This window comes from Prinia subflava, chromosome 1 (assembly GCF_021018805.1).
Source record: "Prinia subflava isolate CZ2003 ecotype Zambia chromosome 1, Cam_Psub_1.2, whole genome shotgun sequence".
NCBI lineage: Eukaryota > Metazoa > Chordata > Aves > Passeriformes > Cisticolidae > Prinia > Prinia subflava.
In genome coordinates this window covers 10,072,423-10,092,934 of record NC_086247.1, presented here as the reverse complement: position 1 = coordinate 10,092,934, position 20,512 = coordinate 10,072,423, and the positions used below count along the sequence as shown (strand labels likewise).

The following is a 20,512-nucleotide window of genomic DNA, read 5'->3' as shown; positions in this document are numbered from 1 at the left end:
TTAGAAGGGGAAAAAAAGGCTTAAACCTCATCTATGGAAAGAATGTCAGAAATAGTTGAGAAACTGAATAATTACAGTCTTTTTTGTGGGTCAGTGAAAGTGAAGGCTTGCAGTGCAGTTGGCTTTGCAATTAAAAAGTCACAGGATGGTTGAAGCTGGAAGGGACCTGTGCAGGTGGTACGTAGCTACAGCCAGTCCATGTCCAGATGGCTTTTGCAGATCTCCACAGATGGGGACTCCACAATCTTCCTGAACAAACTTGGTCACCCTCACAGTGAAATGAGGCACAGTGCACGGTGTTTCAGTGCATTGGCCATAGGTTCCTGCTCGTTACTGTTGCAGGCTGGAGTTTGTGGCTGTGTGTGGTGTTGGGACAGAATGTGTTGAGTGCATGGGGAACGCGGGCTGCAGCTGAATGCGGTGCCTCGGGCTTGGCAGTGCTTGGCTGGGCCTTGGGAGGGTTGGGCTTGGCATAAGATGCCAGAAATGGTCCCTTCAGCAGTGTGCAGGGAGCCTTGCTGCCTGATGGCGGGTCTGGGAGCTTATGGTCCCTCTGATTTGGTTTGGTTTTGAGGCTGTGCTTATAGCTGACTCTCCAGCCAGCTCTGCTGTCTTTTGCTTCCCTTCCCTTGACACTGTGTGCCTATTCCCTGGCAAGTCACTTTGCTACAGGAATCTGGGACTCATTTATCAGCATAAAATGAGGCTAATTACACCTTTGAAGTGTTCAGCATCAGTGGTGCTGCAGCATCAGGTGCTTCCCCAGAAAACTCTGTTGGTGGCAAACCCTGGGGAAAAGAGGCCCAGAGGTTTCTTGTGGCTATGTGCCTAATGTGCCCCAAAGAGGATGCTAATGCATGTGGGAGGTCACCTAAGCCCCTACAGAGACATTGGGGTCAGCACAGATTTGCTTCCTGGTGGCTTCATGTATATCCCTCCCACATGGAAACAAGCAAAGCTTAAGACTACACTCAGCCTCGACTTGGTCTCTAGTGTTTCCTCCTGTCTTCCATCCGTGGAGAACAGTAGCCCTTGTTTGTTGCCCTGGATGCATTTTTTTTTTTCCTCAAAGCCATGTTCTTTTCATCCTGTTTTTGTTGCTGATAAGTGATGGGAATAGCAGCAGTGAGATGATGGCTCCCAGTGAACACTTCCACTGTCCACAGACGTGGCCCATACAACCCTTCGGCCAGTGATGGGTATTTTCTCATTAAAAATAGACCACAGACAATGCCACTTCCTCAGGACTGTGATTTATCATTTAATAACAAGTGGTTACTCATTTCCTTCGGAAAACTCTCTGGAAGTGTTATTTTTCTTTTTCCTCTTGACTCCTTTTTTTAAATATCCTTCAGAACCCTTCATTACCCATCAGAGCCACAGTGTCTGTTAAATGAAGTGTTCCCTTTTCAAGTGGAAATCATATTTATGATCTAAAGTTAATGAAAATAACATCTCTTAACCCATTGGGCATGAGCTTTTCTTTGTAAGTGCCTGCAGCCCTGAAGGCTTAGCTCAGCCACAGGAAATAGCAACAGAGAGCTTGGTAGGTAAGATTTGGAAAACTGTGATGCTGATCCTAGATGGGGAATGGATGTTGTGCTTGACCTGACTTTAAATAAAATTTCAAGTAACTTTAGAACTCATATTGTCTTGAGTTGCCAACCCTTAGCTGTGATACCTCCTGGTGTGCCAAGTTCTCTTGAATAATGGAGAACCTGCAGGACTGCGAGGCAGTCTCATACCAAGACTGGTATTTTTGTGACTTTACCCAAGAAGTGTGGAAAGCTGTAGAGAAGTTCTTGAGGAAATCTCAACAGCTCAGTAAGCAAACTTGGGAAATGTGCTGAAGATGAAATCATTGTAAGTTGGTACTTAAGAAGCTAAAAGAAATAGTTCTCTGTTGGATCAGGAAGTCATTTTCAGGGTCAGTAGAAGATCAGATGGTACACTGCAGAAGATAAAGAAGATGAAATGCAACCAGGACATTGTAGGTACTTCAGGTCATAACATCTTCTCTTACAGTTCCCTTAATGAGCTGCAAGGGTAGTTTAAAGATAAGAAAAATAAATTCAATAAAGACAAGTGCAAAGCAGCACTTTTGGAAAATGGATGCACATACCCAAAATGAGCAGTAACTCTCAAAATGAGCAGGTTGACTACAGAAAGGGATCTGTGAGCTGCAGTGAATCACAAGCTGGTTGTGAATTGCAGTCAGATGCTGTTACAAGACAGGTAGATCTTGAATAGCCCAGACAAAATGGCAAAGGTAATAATTCCAGCTCTTCAGTCATTGTTGCCCTATAAAACCCTGTTTGAAACACAGCATCCAGTTTCAGCCCCTCTATTTTAAATATGAAAGCAAGCAGCTTGGGAAGAAGCTTCTGTTTGGGAAAATTTACTTATGAGGAATAGCTGGAAAATTTGCATACGTTAAACCTAGGGAAAAAAAGCCCAAACCAACAGCCCACAGGTATCAGGCTGTGGCTTGATGGTATGCTGTCTTCAGCAGTAATTTTGGAGCTAAGTATCTCTGCTCTCCTGCTGTTGACTGTGCTGCAGCTCATTGTGTGGTCAGTTGTGTAGTCACAACTTGTGTCCACTCTGTGAACTGGGACTTCTCTTAGTATAGAAAAAGCTGAACTGTCTCTAAATTTATTTTGAAGTACAGCCACACAGACAACTGATGGCATGCAGGATGAAGGAGGACAAGGAGAGGAACTGGAGATTGTGAGCACCTGGTAGAGTTGAGATTTGAAGGGATCACAGCAGATTTGAGACATTTGGGAAGGTGGTGTGAAGAGTGCAGCACACGATGTTTCTCCATGTCTGAAGACAGGACTAGACAAAAATTGCAGACAGGGAATTCCTTCTCTGGGCACGGACTTCCTGTGCATCGTCTCCATTGTGCCTGGTAGCAGCAGGGTAGGCTGGCATTTCTCAAAGTGTGGGTTCCAACTCCTGGTGGTGGTGAAGGAGAATGAGTGATGCTGGAGCTGACCCAAAAAGCATTAGAAACCTCTTTGTTAGCAGCACAGCAGCCCTTCCCGGGTCGTGGGGCAAGTGGTGCTCGTCGCTGGGAACTGCAGCCGAGTCCTGCTTGCTCTTGCCAGGGCTGTGCTGATGTTGCCTTGGAGAGCAGCACAAAGACAAACCAAGAGAGGGTTCAGGGCTTGGTGGCTGTTCGACTTCCCTCCTGGCCCAGCATTTCTGCAGTCCTTGCATCCAGATTTTGGCATTGCTTCTGCCCCTGTCAATCCTGCTGAGGCTGAGTATCTCAACGCCTCTTGATGTTCTGAATCCAAATTTCTGTCATTACTGTATTGCATTTGGCTTTTTGGCTCTTGGGAGTAGTTTGGTTGACCACAAATTGGTCACTCTGTGCTGTGATGTAAGCTGATGATTTCCTCTGCTGTGGATGCTAAACCAAATACCCTTGCAACTGCTGCCTGACGGGGATGTTAGGGGCTGGTGTTTGCAGATGGGAATGTGCTGGAGCTGTGCAAGCCTTAGTGATTCAAGCTGATACTTAGGTTTATGATGAAATGCTAAATGCCTGGTCTGTTCTGTCCAACCAGCTCTACCCCTAGGGAAAAAAAGGGGGTTTACTGCAAGAAGAAAGGATATTCCTGTATTGGTTGGTTGATAATGAGAACACAGAGCATCAAAGCTGAAACAGTATGTGCTGGGTTTTGAAATCACTGGAGGATATAGAAGTGCCTTGAAGAGGGAGATCATAGATAGGCAGACCTACAGGACACGCCTGGTTGATTTTTTGTAGGCTGCAGAGCTTTCCCCTGTGGTTTGCAGGGTTCCCTTGCCTTGCTGCATCTCTGCACAGCTCAAAGCACAGTGTCTGTGTCCACGATCTTGGAGGATATAGATGTGAGCCTTGCTAGGAAGATCTAGGCTTCAGTTCCAGTCTTGTTAATGCTAAAATTCCGCTGGAAGAAAAAAGAAAGGCTTACTATGTTTGCTTGAGACATGTTTGACATGTTTGACATGTTGGTGCTGAATCTGACTTGTGCTGATCTCAGATACTTAAAAAATGAAAGAACCGTGGTAATCTGTCTTAAAAAGGGTACAGAGAAAGTGAAGAAGAGAACAAGTAGTTTACTAATCATTGCCTTTTTCAGGCTGACAGGCTGGGGCTTACTTTGGGAAGAAGTCAAATCCCCAGACAGTTCCATATAATGTCACCAGATGAAGGAGTGACCTCCACATGAAGCTTACTGGTGGCAGGGCTGGTGTGGCAGGGCTGCTGATAGTGGAGCTGCAGACCTCTTCAGAAGGGTCAGCAAAGTTGTAGTGGCACCTCAGGGATGTGTCTTTGGACACACAGAAAACCCATCTGGTGCAAAACACAGTTGGTGGTTTGGGTGATGCTGAGGGCTCTGAACTGCATTCCTGAAACCCCAGGGTGCTGTACAAGTGACTCAAGAGCATCAACTCTAAGTGAGGAAGTGCAGAGTCTAGCAACTGCTGGACTTCAGAGGACAGGGTAAAAGGTAGGACTGCAAAGACTTTGGCAAAAAGGATTTTTAAAGTGTTTTTAAGGAAGGCAAACTAATAACAACTAACTTCCTCTTTTGATGTCCCTTTTCAAGGAACAGATCTGTTATGTTAATAACAGTGGTGAATATAATTATGTGTAAGGATGAAATCTTGGCTTTGGTGACTTCACAGGACCAGTACTTCATGCAAAGAGATGTTCTTGGAAGCCAATCTGGAAGTATAGTCATGGTAGGAGGGGCAGGATGCAGGTCCAAGTGAGACTTGTCTGATTGCCACAGGAGATGTTTAATGTTGTTTTTCCTTTGTTGCATTTGTTCAGGGGCTGTTGGTGCTGCTGGGCATTCGAGCAGGTGGTTACCAGACAGCATTTGTGACCAGGTGGGTCATCCATCCTCTGCTCAGTTTTCCTGTAAGAGAAACAGGAAAGGATCTCTCAGGCAGGATCAGCACCTCTCCTGGATGGTACCCACAGAGAGCTGTGTGGCATCTTCCCGGGGTGGATGCTGGTGTGTGCAGGACTGCCATAGCTTTGCTTTCACACGCTTGCTCGGGGTGCTGAAAGCAGAGAACCTCAACAGCCACCGAATGGTGACGGAGAACACATAGCTCTCCACTCCAGCTCTTTTCCCCATCATTGTCCCCAGTTTTCCATTCACCTCCCTCCAGCTCTGTGCCTGGGGCTACGGTGACCACAGTGAAGCCTTGCCCTGGCATCTTCCTCCTCCTCTGTTCTGTTCTGTTCTGTTCTGCCTTTCCCTTCCTCTCTGGCTGCCGGGTTGCTCTAAGCAACTTTGGCTCCTGTCCCAGGAACAATCTCTCAATACACGCAAACCAGGAAGGCTAAAATAACACTTTAAAATTGTTAAATAAATAGCAATGGAGCTCTGCTTAAATGGGAAACGCAGCTTAATTTGTTAAAGGCTTTTTGTCCTCCCTTGGACAGGGATTCGGCTGGGCGTGTGTGTGTGAAGCATTTCTTGTAGCTTGTAAGCTGCATCTCGTGGCCCCAAGTGGGCAGAGAGGGTTATGTGAGTCTGAGTTACTAAACACTTACAGTAAAAGTGTAGTCATCCTGAACCTTAGCCAAAGAGCTGGAGGTTTTGTAAGGCTTTTTTTTTTTTCTCATTTTCCCTGCTCTCCCTGCAGGATGCTGCTGCGTCACTTGCATTCTTCACCCCGGCCCAGCAGTAACTCTTTCCAAACTAGCAGCAGCAGTGCCTGAACTTACATCCTGCTCCATTCCCTCTCCAAGAGCTCTGTGCACAGGGCAAGTGCATCTCCTCTCCCTCAGCAGAGGAGCTGCTGGAGCTCAGACAGAGGTGCCCATCTTTCTGAAACATGAAAAACACTCGTTTCTCTCTCGCACCTTTTCAAAGCTGGAGCAAAAGTAGAATAGCAGTTACTGCTGTATGAGGGAGTGAGAATGGGAGGCTCTGGATAAGCATTTGTAAAATATCCAGGGGAAATGGCTGCCGACAAAGGCTCTGCTGAGTGGGAGTGGGTGTATGTGTCAGGATGAGAAATGCATTTCTTGGGAAGGACATGGAGAACTGGCTGCTTCTCAGCACACAGCTCCCTCCTGGGGCTCATCCTGTGGGAGCTCTCTCTTTTTTTTTTCTTTAACACATGGAATATCCCCAGTCCACTCCTCTGAGTAGAAACTAATCTATGTTTTGTGGGAGAGGGTTGTTTCTTATTAACTGTCTGAATGGGGAAAAAATAACTTCCACTCCCTGTAGTGGGAATTGCACAAGTCAGAATTTTACATTCCTTTCTCCAGACTCCAAATTCATTCCTGGAAGGATGAGTTGTGGGTCAGAGAGGGGCTGTGCCCTCCTGCCACGCCTGCTGTGAGAGCTGCCAGGTCTGGCTGCCAGTCTGAATGCATGATGAGAGCAGAGTAAAACTGCAGTCATGGCCTGAGCAGGGATACCCAAAATTAACATCAAAAGGAAAGGAGGGACTTGTCCAAGTACAGCCTGCAAACCTTTAATTCTGTGTGACAGTGATACCCTGAGCCAGGTAATCTCCAGCATCAGTGTTGCTGCAGTGATGGAAGCAGCTGATTCTGTGGGAAGACGAAGGTTTGATGGAAGGTATAATAATCTATCTTAGATGTTTTAATTTTCCCTTTTCATCCCAAACATAAGGAGCAGAGTTTCCGCCACTTTGAACAGGTCTCTTTATGTTCTCTTTTTATAATTGGGTAGAACAAAATCATGTTTCTTCAGTATATAAAATTATTCTGGCAGCCTAGTTTTGTACTTTAGCCTTCCAAAGAAACAAGCAAACATAAAGCAAGAAGATACACTGCCTACTAAAATGTCCCATTTATTAAAAAACCCACAGTAAAATCCTCTGTGAGCATCCTGTTTCAACTCTGCAATAAAACTCACAGGTCAATTAACGGTGGATCTCCTGTTCCCATGGAGAAAGGCAGTTGCAGACTTAAGAGGTTGCTGTGGGAAAGGGGAAAAAATAAAATTAGAAAGATCCAGTCTTGGTCTTGCAAACAAAGGTTGCCTTGGATTGCAGTCACATGTTGCAGTTCAGCTGATCTCGCTCATGCCAAAAGGGGAAAGATTTCTAGTACTTGCCTGAGCCCCACTGAACTGGTTTAGGGAATTAATTAGAAGAAAATTACTCACCTTTTGTGTTTTTTCCTATCTAGTTTTTTCTTAGATTCAACTGCCCTGCCTTGGCTCATTAGGCTGGGGGGGCAGGGGCAGCTGGGACAGGATGCGTGGCCATTGTGTGAATTTAACTGTGATTTAAAATTACACCACTGGCAAATGTCTTCTGGCTTTTCCCAACTGGAGAAGAAGTCTCTAGGTACCCAAATCTGGGATACCACTGAGCTTTGTAAATCATACCTGGTGGCTAAGTTCCATTAGCAATATTGGGGCAGAAGAACCTGAAAGAACATTTTGGGGTCAGTTGCAATCCCCTGGCACATCAGATGGACTGATAAACTGGTGTTGGTCAAAACCTGACCGTGCACATGTCTGCATTCAGTAAATAGTTTTGGCCAAGTCAGACTCCTTCCCTAGGGTGCTCCACTCTGTGCCATGGGGGAATGTTCACAAGACCCTCATATGGCTGGACAGTGTGTGAAATTACACAGAATCCACTGTTTTGGCTTCACAGAGTTGATAGTTAGGTGTGCATTACATGGCTTTTTGGGGCAAAGCCAGCATAACAGGTTTATCTCTCCTCCTGGGTGGTTTACTCAGGCCTCAGGGTTCACTTCTGATCTTTATAAGGTGTATCAGGTCCCTGGATTTCAGAGGGTCAGAGGGTGCTTTGACTGAAGGGTATGATCTCATCAGAGCCAGGTATTGAAAAACTTCCCAGGATTTTGTCACCTTGCCCATGTGTGTGCTGTGTCTGGCTGTGTCTAGAGAGCTGCTGGGCTGGCAGATGCCAGGAGCACTGCAGCCCAGCTCAATCCAGGCTCTTGCTCCCTTGGTACCATGCCATGTGTCTTTATTTATTGTGGGGAAAAAAAATCTAGTACTTGTTATATCCCCAGACGTGTTACTTTTTAATAGGTTGGTGGTTATTTCGTTTTTTTTTTTTTATTCCCCTAAACTTGAAACATTATGGATTAGAACTGCTGAATAAAAATGAGTAAAAAATCAAGTATGTTTATAAATTATAATTTTACAGTAAAAAGGCATATCTCTGCTTCTTGGGTGAGGTGGTATGAAACACTTTCCCCATCCCAAGTTTCCTGTGCTCCCTGGTGGTATCGAGGTCCTTGTTTGCAGCACCCCATGGCAGAGATAAAAAGCTTTGGTGTATGTTCCCTTTGGGGCAATGTGGATCTCTCCCCAAAAACCTCAGTTCTGGCAACTGGTTTTATAAATGCCTAAAAAATGAGGCTTGTACCTTATCTCTTGAGAGATCGTTGATGGATCCATTTCTCAGAAAGATATTTTATTCAGTCCTTTAATGCCACGCCACTCCCTTCATTCAGATGCCTGGAGTCTTTTATCATGTCTCCTCTTACTCATTGCTTAGCCAGGTTGGGCATATTTAGTTCTTTTAATCTTTCCTGCACCTCAGCTGTCTTTAATCATCCTTCTTGATGTCAGAACGTTTGATGCCCACTTCTACGGAAAACAAGCTTAGGTTGTTTCTTTCTTTTTTTGGTATGTGTGTGAATTGCTTGGGAAATGTCTCCGGCCGCTTGCTCAGGCTCATGCCTGGATTCCTCAAAAGCTCCCTCGAATGTCTGTGTGAATGCTGAGGAAAATTTCTGGCTCACTATGTACACCACTGACTTGGCACCCGCTGGGATTAATTAAAATGTTTATTTGTTGCATGTGGGCAATAACACATTTGCCCCCCCAGATGTTCCATGGATTGTGTTTCCAGGGGCAGATTTCTCTGGGCATCTGCAGAAGGGTGCAGGTGCTGATGGTTTTAAAGGAGAGCAGGCCCACAAAGGTTACTGTAACCTGCTTTCCCTTCCTGTACCTGCCAGCAACAAGGAGAGAGAGGTTTAGTTTGCTCCTATGATCTCAAAAGCAAAGCCTGGTGGGAACTGTTTATAGGTGCCTGTGCTGAGGTCAGGTTAATACTGCTAGATGCTGGCAGGGACGGTGAGCCCCTCCTGCTGCAGGTATTGATGCTGTCTTTGCTGAGTGGTTTGTGTATTTTGTACCCCAAGATAAGCTTCTTAAATCACCTTCTTAAATCAGTTTGAAGGTGAGGATTGTTGCTAGCTGGTACCAGGCATCCCTTCAGGGCAGGGTCTTCAGACTGACTGTCTTGAAGCTGATGTGTGGAGGTGTCGAGAATTCCTTCCACATACCTCCAGCATACCTGCTTGTTTAAGTGGGAGCTGTTTCCTAAAGCCTGACTCAACCTTTTTCTTAAAACAGGCAAGTTCAGGTGCTGACTGGAAGGGGTTAAGGCACTGATCTCCACGTTTGCTGGGTCTAGGCCATTGCTGTGCAGCCAGGAGTGGCTTCCCTGACATGGACTTTGAATTACAGAGCACTTGGCAGGAGTTAAAGAAGGCCAGAAGCTGGCTTGTCCCTCCTCCACCTCCCATTATGAGGGAATGCTTCTCATACTCTCCCAAATTTAGCAGTGCAAATGTGGCTGGGTTTAAGTAGGCTGAGTGAGGAGGAGATTTTGATGGTGATAAAGGTCCCCTTCCCTCCTGTGCCCCACACTCACACTGCCAGCAGCCTGTGCTGTTTGATAGAAAGCTGTTTGAAATATGGCTCTGTGATTTATGGCTGTGCCAACGAGGGCTCTGTGTCCTGAGGAGAGGGTGGGGATCTGGCTGGTAGGAGAAAACAGTCTACAAGGAACACCACTCAGCAGAGCACTGAGAACCTGAACAGCAGCCTGATGTCCACCTGGCTTGTCCTGTGTGACCCTTGGGCTGTAACAAGACGGGTCCCCAGTGTCTGCAGGTCACCACGAGGAAAAGCCCATGATGGGATGTTCTGGGTCATGGAATGGGAGTCTGCTGCCTCTATTCCTTTTCCTCACAGCTCTGGGCCCCCCAGGCTCCCTGGGACTCCTGTCTGTGTTTCCTCCCATTACTCCTCAGGAGTGTTTGAGGGATTGCTGTAGAGGTGGCTGTGAACATCTCAGGGGGAGCATGACATGCATTTTTATGCCACGTTGCTGGGTCATTGTGGGAGCCCAGCATGGGACAGGCTGTGGGGCTCCATCATCCATGCCTGAGCTTTGGTGGCTGCAGAGGAATGTGCTGCTGCTTCAGCCACTTGCATGGAGCCCCATTCTTTCACCAATTTATATATATATATATGTGTGTATATGTATATATTTAAATAGGTAATATATATTAAATAGATATATAAATATTTAAATGCATACATAAGCTGCAATTTATATAAGATGTAATTTATATATAACTGGTTTCTATTGCAGCCTTATGTTGAAAAATTAAGGAAATTAAAGGTTTTTAGTTGGAGGGAGGGGACAAGATTAAGCTTGCTGACATTTCTTTTGTTGTAATGTCATATAGGTCTTGGTTGACTGCAGAAAGGAGAAGGGAGGAGTGTGTCAAAGGGAGGTCAGATCCTGCCAGGGTTTCCTGGGAAATGAGGTGAGTGGTGATGTCTTTCAGTGCTCATAAGCCTGGAGATGGAAGCCCTCCTGGTCCTCCCTGCACCCTTTGTGTGAGATGTCTTCTGCTGATCCTCTAGATTTCCATTGGGTACAGGTTTCGCTGTATTTTGCCTCTTCAGGGCTGATAGGATCGTAGACTGCTGTTGTGCTTGGGAGACTCAGAAGGGCTGGAGACTATTTGGAATATGTTGAGGTTTGTGCATCACACAGGCCTTACTTCTGGCTGTATTTGGGCTGCACAGCAGGGGACTTTACTCCTCTGTGTTTAGAGAACTCTGCTGTAATTACCCGCTACTGATCCAGCCTGCCCCCCTCCCCCCCTCTTTTTACAGTCACTGGAGAGAAATGAACATTTTTAGGAAGTGTCTGACCCTGACGTGCTGAGGGCATCTGAATGGATTGAATCATTCCCTACAATACCTGTTTCTCTGCACTGTCAGCACAGCTGGGGCAGCTTGTTTGGTTGTAGGGGTCTGCAAGGCATGTGTAATGTCTGTACCCTGTGTAGGAGGACTGGAGTTCAGGGTGCTTGCTTTGTGGCGTCGGGTGTCCACAGCCACTGCATGAAAGCTTGGCCTCTCCTAAGCCGCCCTTAAATTTTCTTCAAGGTTTGGACACCGCTTAAATCTGTGAGCCACTTGTCTGAGCCTGCTCTCAGCATTTATACACCCTGACTGGCAGCATATGTACATTCCTGAAGGATGGGGTATGATTGCCGAGGAGGTTTCAGTCCAACTGGGTCATCTCACACCGGCTGTTGCAGCACAGTGAGAAAACAGCAAGACGATTCCAGCCTCAGCAGTTTATTCCAGCCCCAGGAGCCGCTGCACTAAGACCCAGTGAGGCTGCCTGGGCTGCACTGTAACCTCCTGGGAACCAGCCCTGGAGCTGCTCTGCTCTTTGGCTTTTTGAGTGATGTGGCTTGTGGCTTTTCAGCCACAGGAAGGTTTGGAACAATGCTTGCCATCTCCCCATGGGAACTTGACACCTGTAGAGGGAGCATCCACATCCCGGTACCTTGGCTGAGGTGCAGAATCCCCCAGGTGTGGTTCTGTGAAGAACTGGGGCCGTGACACCGCGTGTCAGCTCTCTGTTGGTTGGAATCTCCATCCAGAGCTTCTGTGCACATCACAGCATCTCTCAGCCAGGGGAAATCCCACCACAGACATCTGCCTGACTCTGCTTCCCCTCCTAGTTCTTTGAGAGATGGAAATGTTTTCTGCTTGTGTTTGCAGAGTGCTCAGCCTCTGCTGGCTCATCCCTACTGCAGTGAGGATAAATCTCAACACTGGTTGAAATTTAGATGTACAAGGTGTTGTCCCTAAGCAGAGGTAACTCTGGAAGATTTTTTGATGTGCTTCTGTTCATGCCCTCAGTATGTTTGTTCTCTGAGGGCAGTCTGTTCAGAAACAGGGACTGATGGTGATGGTCCATCATCAAGATTGTCAGCTTTAAGTCAAAGAACAAATATAAATTGCTGCAGTACATCACTCTTGTTTAGTTGTAAGTGGGCAAAGGAAATGTGTGTGTGTGTTATTCTTCATTTATTTAATGTTTTCTCTGCAGTTTACTGTTAGCTTTTCTGTATTACTAATGATTGGAGTGTTTTCATTGCCATCCTGGAGAGAGGAAGCTCTCCTTTCTACAGCAAGGGAAACTGTCACAGTGGAATGATGTGGTCAGTGCCCTTTGCCTGAGCCTGGCACATCCATCTGCTGCCTCCTGTGTCTGCCTTGGGGACCAGAGGATGTTACAGGGACTCACGGTGCCCCTTGTATTTGATGCTTGCTTCTGCCACTGGTGTCTTTGCTCTGAATCTGTGCCTCGATTCTGCATCCAGAGAGCAGGAATAAACCGATCCTTTGGAGTTGCCATGAGAATTAACGTTAAGGATGAGCAATTTAACGGGAGGTACAAGAGCTGTGTCTAGGAAAGGAGGATGCTTTTGCAGTAGGAGTGATTCCTAGGGAACAGCCTCATTTTTACTTGGCTGCTGGACGTCTCTCTGGATTTTTCACAATTAAGTTCATTCCATCTGCCTTTCTTTCTATATCATGCTGGTTTTTTGAAGCATTTTTGTGCTGGGCTGACGCCATGGATATCAGCAAGGATGTTCAGGGCTCATGGATGCAAAGCCACGAAGCTGGTGGCCTGGTGTGAGGCTCTCTGCCTTCTTTGAGTTTGGGGTTTCCTTGAGCTGGGATGCTTTGGGATTCTGGGACATGGTAAGCAGGAGAATGTTGTCATCTCCATCGCGACCAATATGAAATGAGCAGCCTGCCTGAAGTGAGGAGGGTTTCGCAAGCCTCACTGACACCAGTTAAGTACTCGGAAGGGGTGTGAATTGGGGGTGGGTGGAGAAGGAGGTTTGTGGTGTGCTTCCCGGCAGCTAAAAGCAGGTGTTCAGTCAACTGAGAGTTGCCCTAAAGGCAGAGAATAAGGATGCAAATCATCTGTGAAACATAAAAGGAACTATCTGAATGCCCCTTTTCTTGGTTTACCTCCACCCTGGGTAATTTGCATGACACAAGTTGATCAACCCTGAGAAAAAGCAGTTCGGTCCAACAGAAGATAACTTTGTCAAACCTAACGACCTTGCAAAGAAGCGAAAAAAGCAAAGCCCAGGGGCCAGGAGATACTGGGAGAAAAGGTGGGCTGTGGCTCTGCTGTCCCGGTGCAGCTGGGTCCCCTGGTGGCCCCTGTGAGGTCCCTGCTTGCTGCAGGGTTCATGGTAGCCCAGCCAAGTCAATGCCGATCGCAGTACGGTGTGTGAATTGCAGCTTAAAACCCGGCTTTTAGGTCGTGCTTTGCCTCATGTTCGATGCAGTAGCAATCCATGAATCCAGCCAGTTGCTGCAGCTCAAGTGGGGACAAATGCCTTAGCTCGGAGCTGGTGTGGATTTAGGACCCTCGGTGCCCAGCCTGGTGATGCTGGGTGCGGGGTGGAGCAGGGCTGAGCTGTTGCTGTGCCCATCCTGCCCCGATTCTGCCTCAGTTGAGTTCTACACCCAGCCTGGATTTACACCCTGCCAGAGCTTTTAACGGAGTTAATTTTGTTGCTGTGATTTGTACCTGCACATGTGTCTGTTGGGGGTTTTCAGCTCAGCTGAAGCCGCAGATGGCTGGGCTCCCCCACCTCTCACCTGTCCTGCAGATGACCTGCTTCATTTCATTGACAGTTTCACTAATTTTCCCGGTGTTAATGAGTTTTTCCCCAGCTGCCATTCCCCCCTTCCCCAAAGCCAAGACGTTGACTTTTTCACTGTGAGGGTTAATTGCTGATTTATTTTGTGGACTGCACCTCCCTCTTTCCGATTTCACTTGATATGTGCAGGATGTGGTGATAAAATCTGTTTGAGCTGTCTCCTGTTTCAGACATTTTTGCTTTTTTAAAGTAGCTTCATGGGACAGTGAATTTGTACACGAGTGCTTGGATAGGAAGGTGAGGAGGGAGCAGCAGGCTGCGCAGCCCTGTGCGCTCTGCATGCTCCATCCTTGCACCCAGATGTTTGAACAAAGGTTTTTGAGGTGTTATATCCTCACAGAGCCATTGCTATAAATCTGGGGGGGAAAAAATTGTGACATTGTTCAATCTGGTCTTCCCTCAGCTCATTGCAAGCTTCTCTTCAAGATCCAGCTGCTTTTCAGCAGCAGCTCCCAGGGCTGTGTCTAGAGAGAGCACAGCATCACTCTGGATCTGTACAGCCTCCTTTGAAACTGCATCATGTGTATGGCCCTTCCAGCCTTACCCATTCTGTCATTCTGTGCAATTCTCTGTGTTCGTGGAGGGCATCCAGTTGCAGACTGTGTATATTTAGTTGAACCAGGTGTTTTCTGGTATTTTTTTTTTTAGGTTTTGCATCAGTGGTTTGTTTGGTCCTGCTGTTTCCTCCTAAAGTTAACGGTGTCTATGAGTGGTTTATGCACATGTATGAAGAAGCGGCTCTCAGAGGTGGTTTGTACTGTCTGTATTTTTATCTTGAATGTCTGATCTGCAGCATGTCCTGCAGAGATGGCTCCTTTGGGGAGATGTGTGGATATTTTTCCTTAATAAATTGGAGCCCTTTGAAGAAAACAGCGTTCATTTTCTGAATTATGAAGTCATGTGTTGAGAACCAATGTGGACTAAAGGGGGCTGAGGTCAAGAAAGGTTAGTGATGAGGACTGGGGTGTATTCTGCTACCATCCCAGCCCCAGGGGTAATAATGCTTCTGAGCTGTAATCCCAATCATAACTGCCCGCCCCAGTGCCACTTCCAACAAAGCAGTGCCACATTAGAGATGTTGAGGGCTCCACACTGATGGGGCTACTGGGTACGTGATGCCAATATACCCCTGTGGAAAGGGGGATTAAAATTTGGGCAGGAAAACACAGGGTCCAAACTGCCAAATGGCTGCATGTGTTGTTTGCTTATTTTGTTCTTTCTCTTTTGTTTGGTTCTGTTTGCCTGAATTTGTCAACTGGATTCCTCCACAAAACAGGACCTGAAAGGTCTTTAACACCAATAAAGGGAGTTCATCTGTGGAGGAAAGGGTTTCCCTTATTGCACCAAGCAGACAGACTGGAAGCTGCTTACTTGGGATGAGCTGAGTGATGGTTTTCCATCTTGTCTTTCCTTGTGGTCGTGACAGGGAGAGCTGATGTTCGTTCTAACTGAGAGTGTGTAGTGACATGCCAGGAATACATCTTTGATGGATTGCATTCTTCTGTGGGAAGGCATCAGCTATACATTGTGATGGGGATTAACTCATTAGACCTTTCTGTATAGATAGTGCTTTACAAATGATCTTTTCCTTGGAAGATTTCCTAACTGGGCGTAGTCCCAAAGAGCATGAATTGGATGGTTCTGACTCTTTTATGTTATTCCCAATGCCGTGGTGTTTTGGATGAACATCTGAGGCTGCAGCCCTTTCCACGTGCTCTGCTGTGATGGTGGCACTGGTGTGGGCAGCGCTGCTGGGCACTTGAGCAGAACCAGGTGGCAAGTGGCACATAGAGCATTCCTTGTGTTTGCTGGCAAGTCCCACACCCCATAGGTTATCCATGAAGAGATGTCTCCATAATGGAGGAAAATAGATCTTGTTGAGTTGAATTTTCATATTTCTTTAACAGTTGTGCTAAAAAAACCACAACCTCCAAAAAGCTTGATGCCTACTGGGATTAATTCTTGTGTGTTTTCTGAGAGCACAAATAAAGGCTAGAAAAGCAGTTTCATTTTCCAAAAGGGGGAAGAGCTCAAGCATAAGTGTGAAACATCCTGGTGTTGCAGCAAACTTCCCAGGTGACCTTGGGCAGGTCAGACAGCTAGACTGGAAATGTTTGCCTATGCATACAAATTGCTGACCCACTTGGACATATTGTACCAGCATTACTGTGCCAGTCTGAACTGCTGTTGGTGGACTTCACAGCTCCTGAATAGCTGTAGTTCAGAGTCAGGTGAGATTGAGTGTGAAATAAAAAATAAAAGGTTTTCCAGTGTAAATACCACTTACATTCTGTGGGAAGAGTGAGAACAAATAATGCTTTGGACCAGGATCCTCTATGGTCATGGAAATTTTCTGAACATTTGGCTTATGTTAGATGCTCAATTTCCAGACAGCTAAAATTAGGGAGAGAGCAGTCCCACCTTGTTTCTTGATGTTTCTGTTGCTTGTGTGTCAGATGAGTTTAGTATTAAGTCCTTGTTTCCCTGAAACAGAGAATAAGTATAAAACTTGGAGCTGTTTCCTGGCTACAGCAGCAAATGAATGCTTGTGTTTGGGATAACAGGCTGATCTTGGCCATGGGTAGCATCTTTGAAAGTGCCAGCATGCTGGGAGTTAATGAATGTGCTTGTATTTCTCTTGATGAGCTGACATGTTAAGGCTTTAAAATCAATTTTACTGCTGCACACCACCACAAACCTTTTTATTTAAGATGTTCATTTCATGAAGTTCAATAGCACCCATGTTGGACTGAATTCCAAATATACAGGAGAGTTTAGGACAATTTTGCTTGAGGTTTCTGTTGTGGTTGCTTGCAGGAGAAAAAAAACAGGGTAAAGTAACCAAGGTCAGTGCTTGACTTCAAGCTGCCAGTAGAACTCCTCCAGGGAGAGAGGGATTGAGTTACCCTCCGCCTGCAATTCATCCCTCATGCTTATAACCAAATAATGCAAGAAAACAGTGTTGAAAAGGATGGGAGAGTTAGGAAAATTTTTTGCTGTAAGCTGAGCTGGGCAAATGATGCTCAGAGCTGTGTTGGTGTCTCAGGCACAGATTGATCCTCAGAAAGTGCTGGGGGTGTATTTTACCCAAGGTATTGCATTGAAGTGCTGATGTCCATAAAGAGTGGAGCAGACCGTGCATCTTCAAATGCACTGTGGTTGCCCCCATCTTGGTAGTAGGTCTTAATTTTTGAGTGCTGTGATTCTGATTACATTTTGCACTTTACTGATCGATATATGTAGTGCCTTTATTTGAGTTTAATTAATTCTTGTTTAATATTACAGTAGGCCTTATTACTGATTAGTATTATGTTGAATTTATTAGTTTTTTTAGAGGATCTGTTAAGTCTTCCCAGGGTTCATTCCTAACCTTAGGATGCTCATCTGCCCCCTTCAATGCTCTTGGATAGATTATCCAATTGTGGTACAAAGTGTCTGGCCCATTTTCATTTATTTTCCATCTCCTTTTTCCTCCTTAACATGATTGTTATGAAATCATTGAGCTAGCAACAGTATTATTTGGTTCCAGTTTGTATGCATTTGACATTGACATTTTGGTTTTCTCTGGGTTACGTCTCAAGGATGGCATCCTGGCATTCCCTGCCAACATTGCTTTTTGTCTCGTTAATGTTGGACCAGCCTTCAAGGAATACATTTTGAGAAATTATTTCTGAGGTTATGCTAATTTTTGCCATGTAAGGGCTGTGTGACTTTCAGAAAGTTGCATTTCAGCAGCAGGCTGGACTAGACAGAACACTGGTGCACTCTGTGATGCCAAGGAAATAATTTGCTGCAGCGCCCTACCACATGCAATCCTTGTTTTTCTTGGGATATCTCCAGTGGACCTTCTGGCTGATTTTTCTCATTCTTCAATCTGATGTGATTGTCGTATGTTGTGGTATGTAAGGGTTCCAAGCCAAGAATATCCAATATTTTTGAAATGTGTTCATTACTGTTCAAAATAGGCCTTTTTTCCATTCTCTTATAAGATTTTGCCACTTCTCTAATATGCTAATTTTACCCCTTCTTTGGCATCCACACTCCTTGGTGTTATTTTGGTTTGTACTGTATATATATGTTACTCTGTGTGAGTATGCATTACTGTAAGTGTTTTATATAAAGCTTGTCTTGTCTGGCTGTCACAAGGAAATAACTCTCACGTTTGTGGTGGGATCCTGGCTTGGATATGTTGTGTCCAAGCAGTCCATTGCTGGGTCTGTCTTGCTTCCCTTCATCCCCAGACAAGCCCATTGCTCCACGCAGGCAAGGGAAGACACAAACTATCGAGCACCATTTCAGGTGGCTGCAGGTGAGGGATGTGGGGGCTTTGGAGCTGCTGCGTGGAAGTCTCCAGATCCCTGAGTTACACACACTCGTGAGCTGTGTGTGTGCAAATGAGCACGGGTCTGAAATGTGGTCAAAGTGTATATGGAGAAAGCGGCTTTAAAAATGGGCATAAAACTGCCCTGAAAGAGGGGGAGACATGTTGGACCATGACTAGAGTGCCACAGGCGTGGATGAAGGCTAGAGACAGCAGCCAGGGCAGAGGTGGAGTGTGTGGGTGGGTGGAGATCAGTGTGAGGAACTGCATTGGATGGTAAACTTAAAGGAAAATTCTGATTCAGATATGAAGATCATCCATTGTGCAAATTGATTCCCATGTAGTTTCTTGAACACCTACCTTACTTTGCTCTTTTGCTTTCCTAGTGTGCCTGCTTGGGTCACATGCATGGACCCAAAAACTTGGTAGAAGGACTCTGACAATGCCAATATGTGTAGGAACAGGAAAGGAGCCAGAGTTAAGTGTGGTATCCAGTCATGGAGAAAGAGTGAAACTTCGTGGTCAGCTCTGACTTGAGGGAGCCAGTGGAGCAAAATGTCCACTTAATGTTCCCATCTTTTGGTCCTGCTTAGAAGAGGGCGATCTCTATTGCTTGGACATTCGTGGTCTTTGTTATATGATGGCATCTCTTTAAGGCTTCCACATTGTCATGATGGTATCTACCAAGGGGATGGAGACCTGGCTCATTGTGGCTTTGTCAGTTTTACATATTTGCCCAGCTGAATTGTGATGAGCTTTGTTGTAGGCAAGTTAAGGTTTTCAAGAAGCTCTGGAGTTCCTGGACTGATGACCTCAAAACAGAGGCATAAAATATGTGAAGTGAAAAGTGGGGAGGATTGGTTGTTCCTTTGAGACAGTTGGGTGTTTATTAGGAAGAAGATGTGAGGCTAAAATTATTGCAGGTAAGTGCACTGTGTAACTTGGCTGCAGTTTCAAGGTTGTCAGCTGAGGCAGGTATTACGCCAGAGCAGGATATTCCCACCTCCAACAAGGGTCTTGATGGGTCTGGCGTGACAGGGAAGGCTGTAAACTGGATTTCTACTCAGTGTTACACTGGATTTGTGGGCTGCAGAGGCAGCTCCTTGTGTCAGGAACACTGTGGCTTGTCACCAAGAGGGCTGTACCTATTCAGTGCTGGTGGGGTTCTGCTGGTGGTGGGATCAGAAAGACTGACCCTTTCCTGCAAAGGAGGACATCTTACAGTGTGGTGGAGGCCACAAAAGTGTTGAGCCTCTTTTGTCACTAAATGTCACCATCAGTCAGTGAGAGCTCTGAAGATGGAAAACTTTCACAGTGTGAAGTTACTGAAAGAGGGGAGACAACACTGTTAGCTTCATTCCCTCAAGCCACAGGAAGCTGAGGATGGGTTGGTGAGTGTATGGACATGATCAAGCCTCCTAAATTGGTTTTGTTTATGTCAGCCAAAGGGGGATTGTCCAAGATGGGTCCTTATGTTCTCCAAGTGAAGCAGGCTGAAAGTTGTATCTGACTGTAGAAAAGCTGACACAGTGGCAGTAGCACTCAAAATTGTGTATTATTCCCTTCACAGCCAAAACTAGAACAAGAAAAATATCTTGTGTCAACCTGGCCTTTGAAATACAAATGAGTGAGCTCAAGCTCACTTGTAAATGTCACGGTGTGCTTTGTGCTCTCGCTCCCTGATGTGGTTGCTTTGCTTTCCCAGGTAACACATTTTCAGGCTTTTGCTTCAAGTGATGCTTTGACAACAGGGAGAGGCAAAGAGAGTCACTGTGCTTTGTGTTGAGTCCTCCAGGGCTGTTTTCCCACTGAGAAGCTGCACTGACCCTGAGCCAACTTGAAGCCATCAGCACAGGCACTGTGCTCCCATGAAAGCCCAGCTGCAGCCTCACGTTCTTCTGTTGTCGGGCTTGGGGGAATGGTGTATGGAAGGGCACTGTGCAACTCTTTGTCTGGACAGCCTTGGCTTTTTTAATGTGCTGTAAGTCTTTCTTAGGGCGTTTTTGTGTCCCTCTGTCAGGGAGTCTGTGCTTACTTGCTGAAACCCCATCTTCTTTTAAGGGATGAGTTGTCCTGTAGTGGACCCCCAGCAAACAGCTGTGCCTGGCCAGCTGGCCAAGCCTGCTGCAAGTCAGAGGAAGCAGAGGGGCAGGCACTGATCTCCTCTTTCTGGTGAGCAGCGATAGGACTTGAGAGAATGGCATGAAGCTGAGTTGGGGCAGTAGGAGGGGAGGGGGATACGTTGGTTATCAGGAGAAGTTTCTTCACCCAGAGGGTGTTTTGGCACTGAAGCAGGCTCCCCTGGGATATGGTCACAGCACCAAGCCTACTGGAGTTCAGAAGTGTTTAGACAA

The 20,512-nt window shown here is 46.1% G+C and overlaps 1 long non-coding RNA gene across 3 annotated transcripts in view; it reads left to right on the top strand.

Annotated features, from left to right (window-relative positions):
* The window catches only part of LOC134558197 (uncharacterized), a 131,510-nt gene that overhangs the window by 48,831 nt on the left and 62,167 nt on the right, over window positions 1-20,512 (top strand). For 2 of the 3 annotated variants that reach the window (XR_010082324.1, XR_010082317.1), the window contains one exon: window positions 10,529-10,609. The exons of the other annotated variant lie outside the window; for it this stretch is intronic. This is a non-coding gene — a long non-coding RNA (uncharacterized LOC134558197). The remainder of the gene's footprint in view (window positions 1-10,528; window positions 10,610-20,512) is intronic. 3 annotated transcript variants of the gene reach the window in all.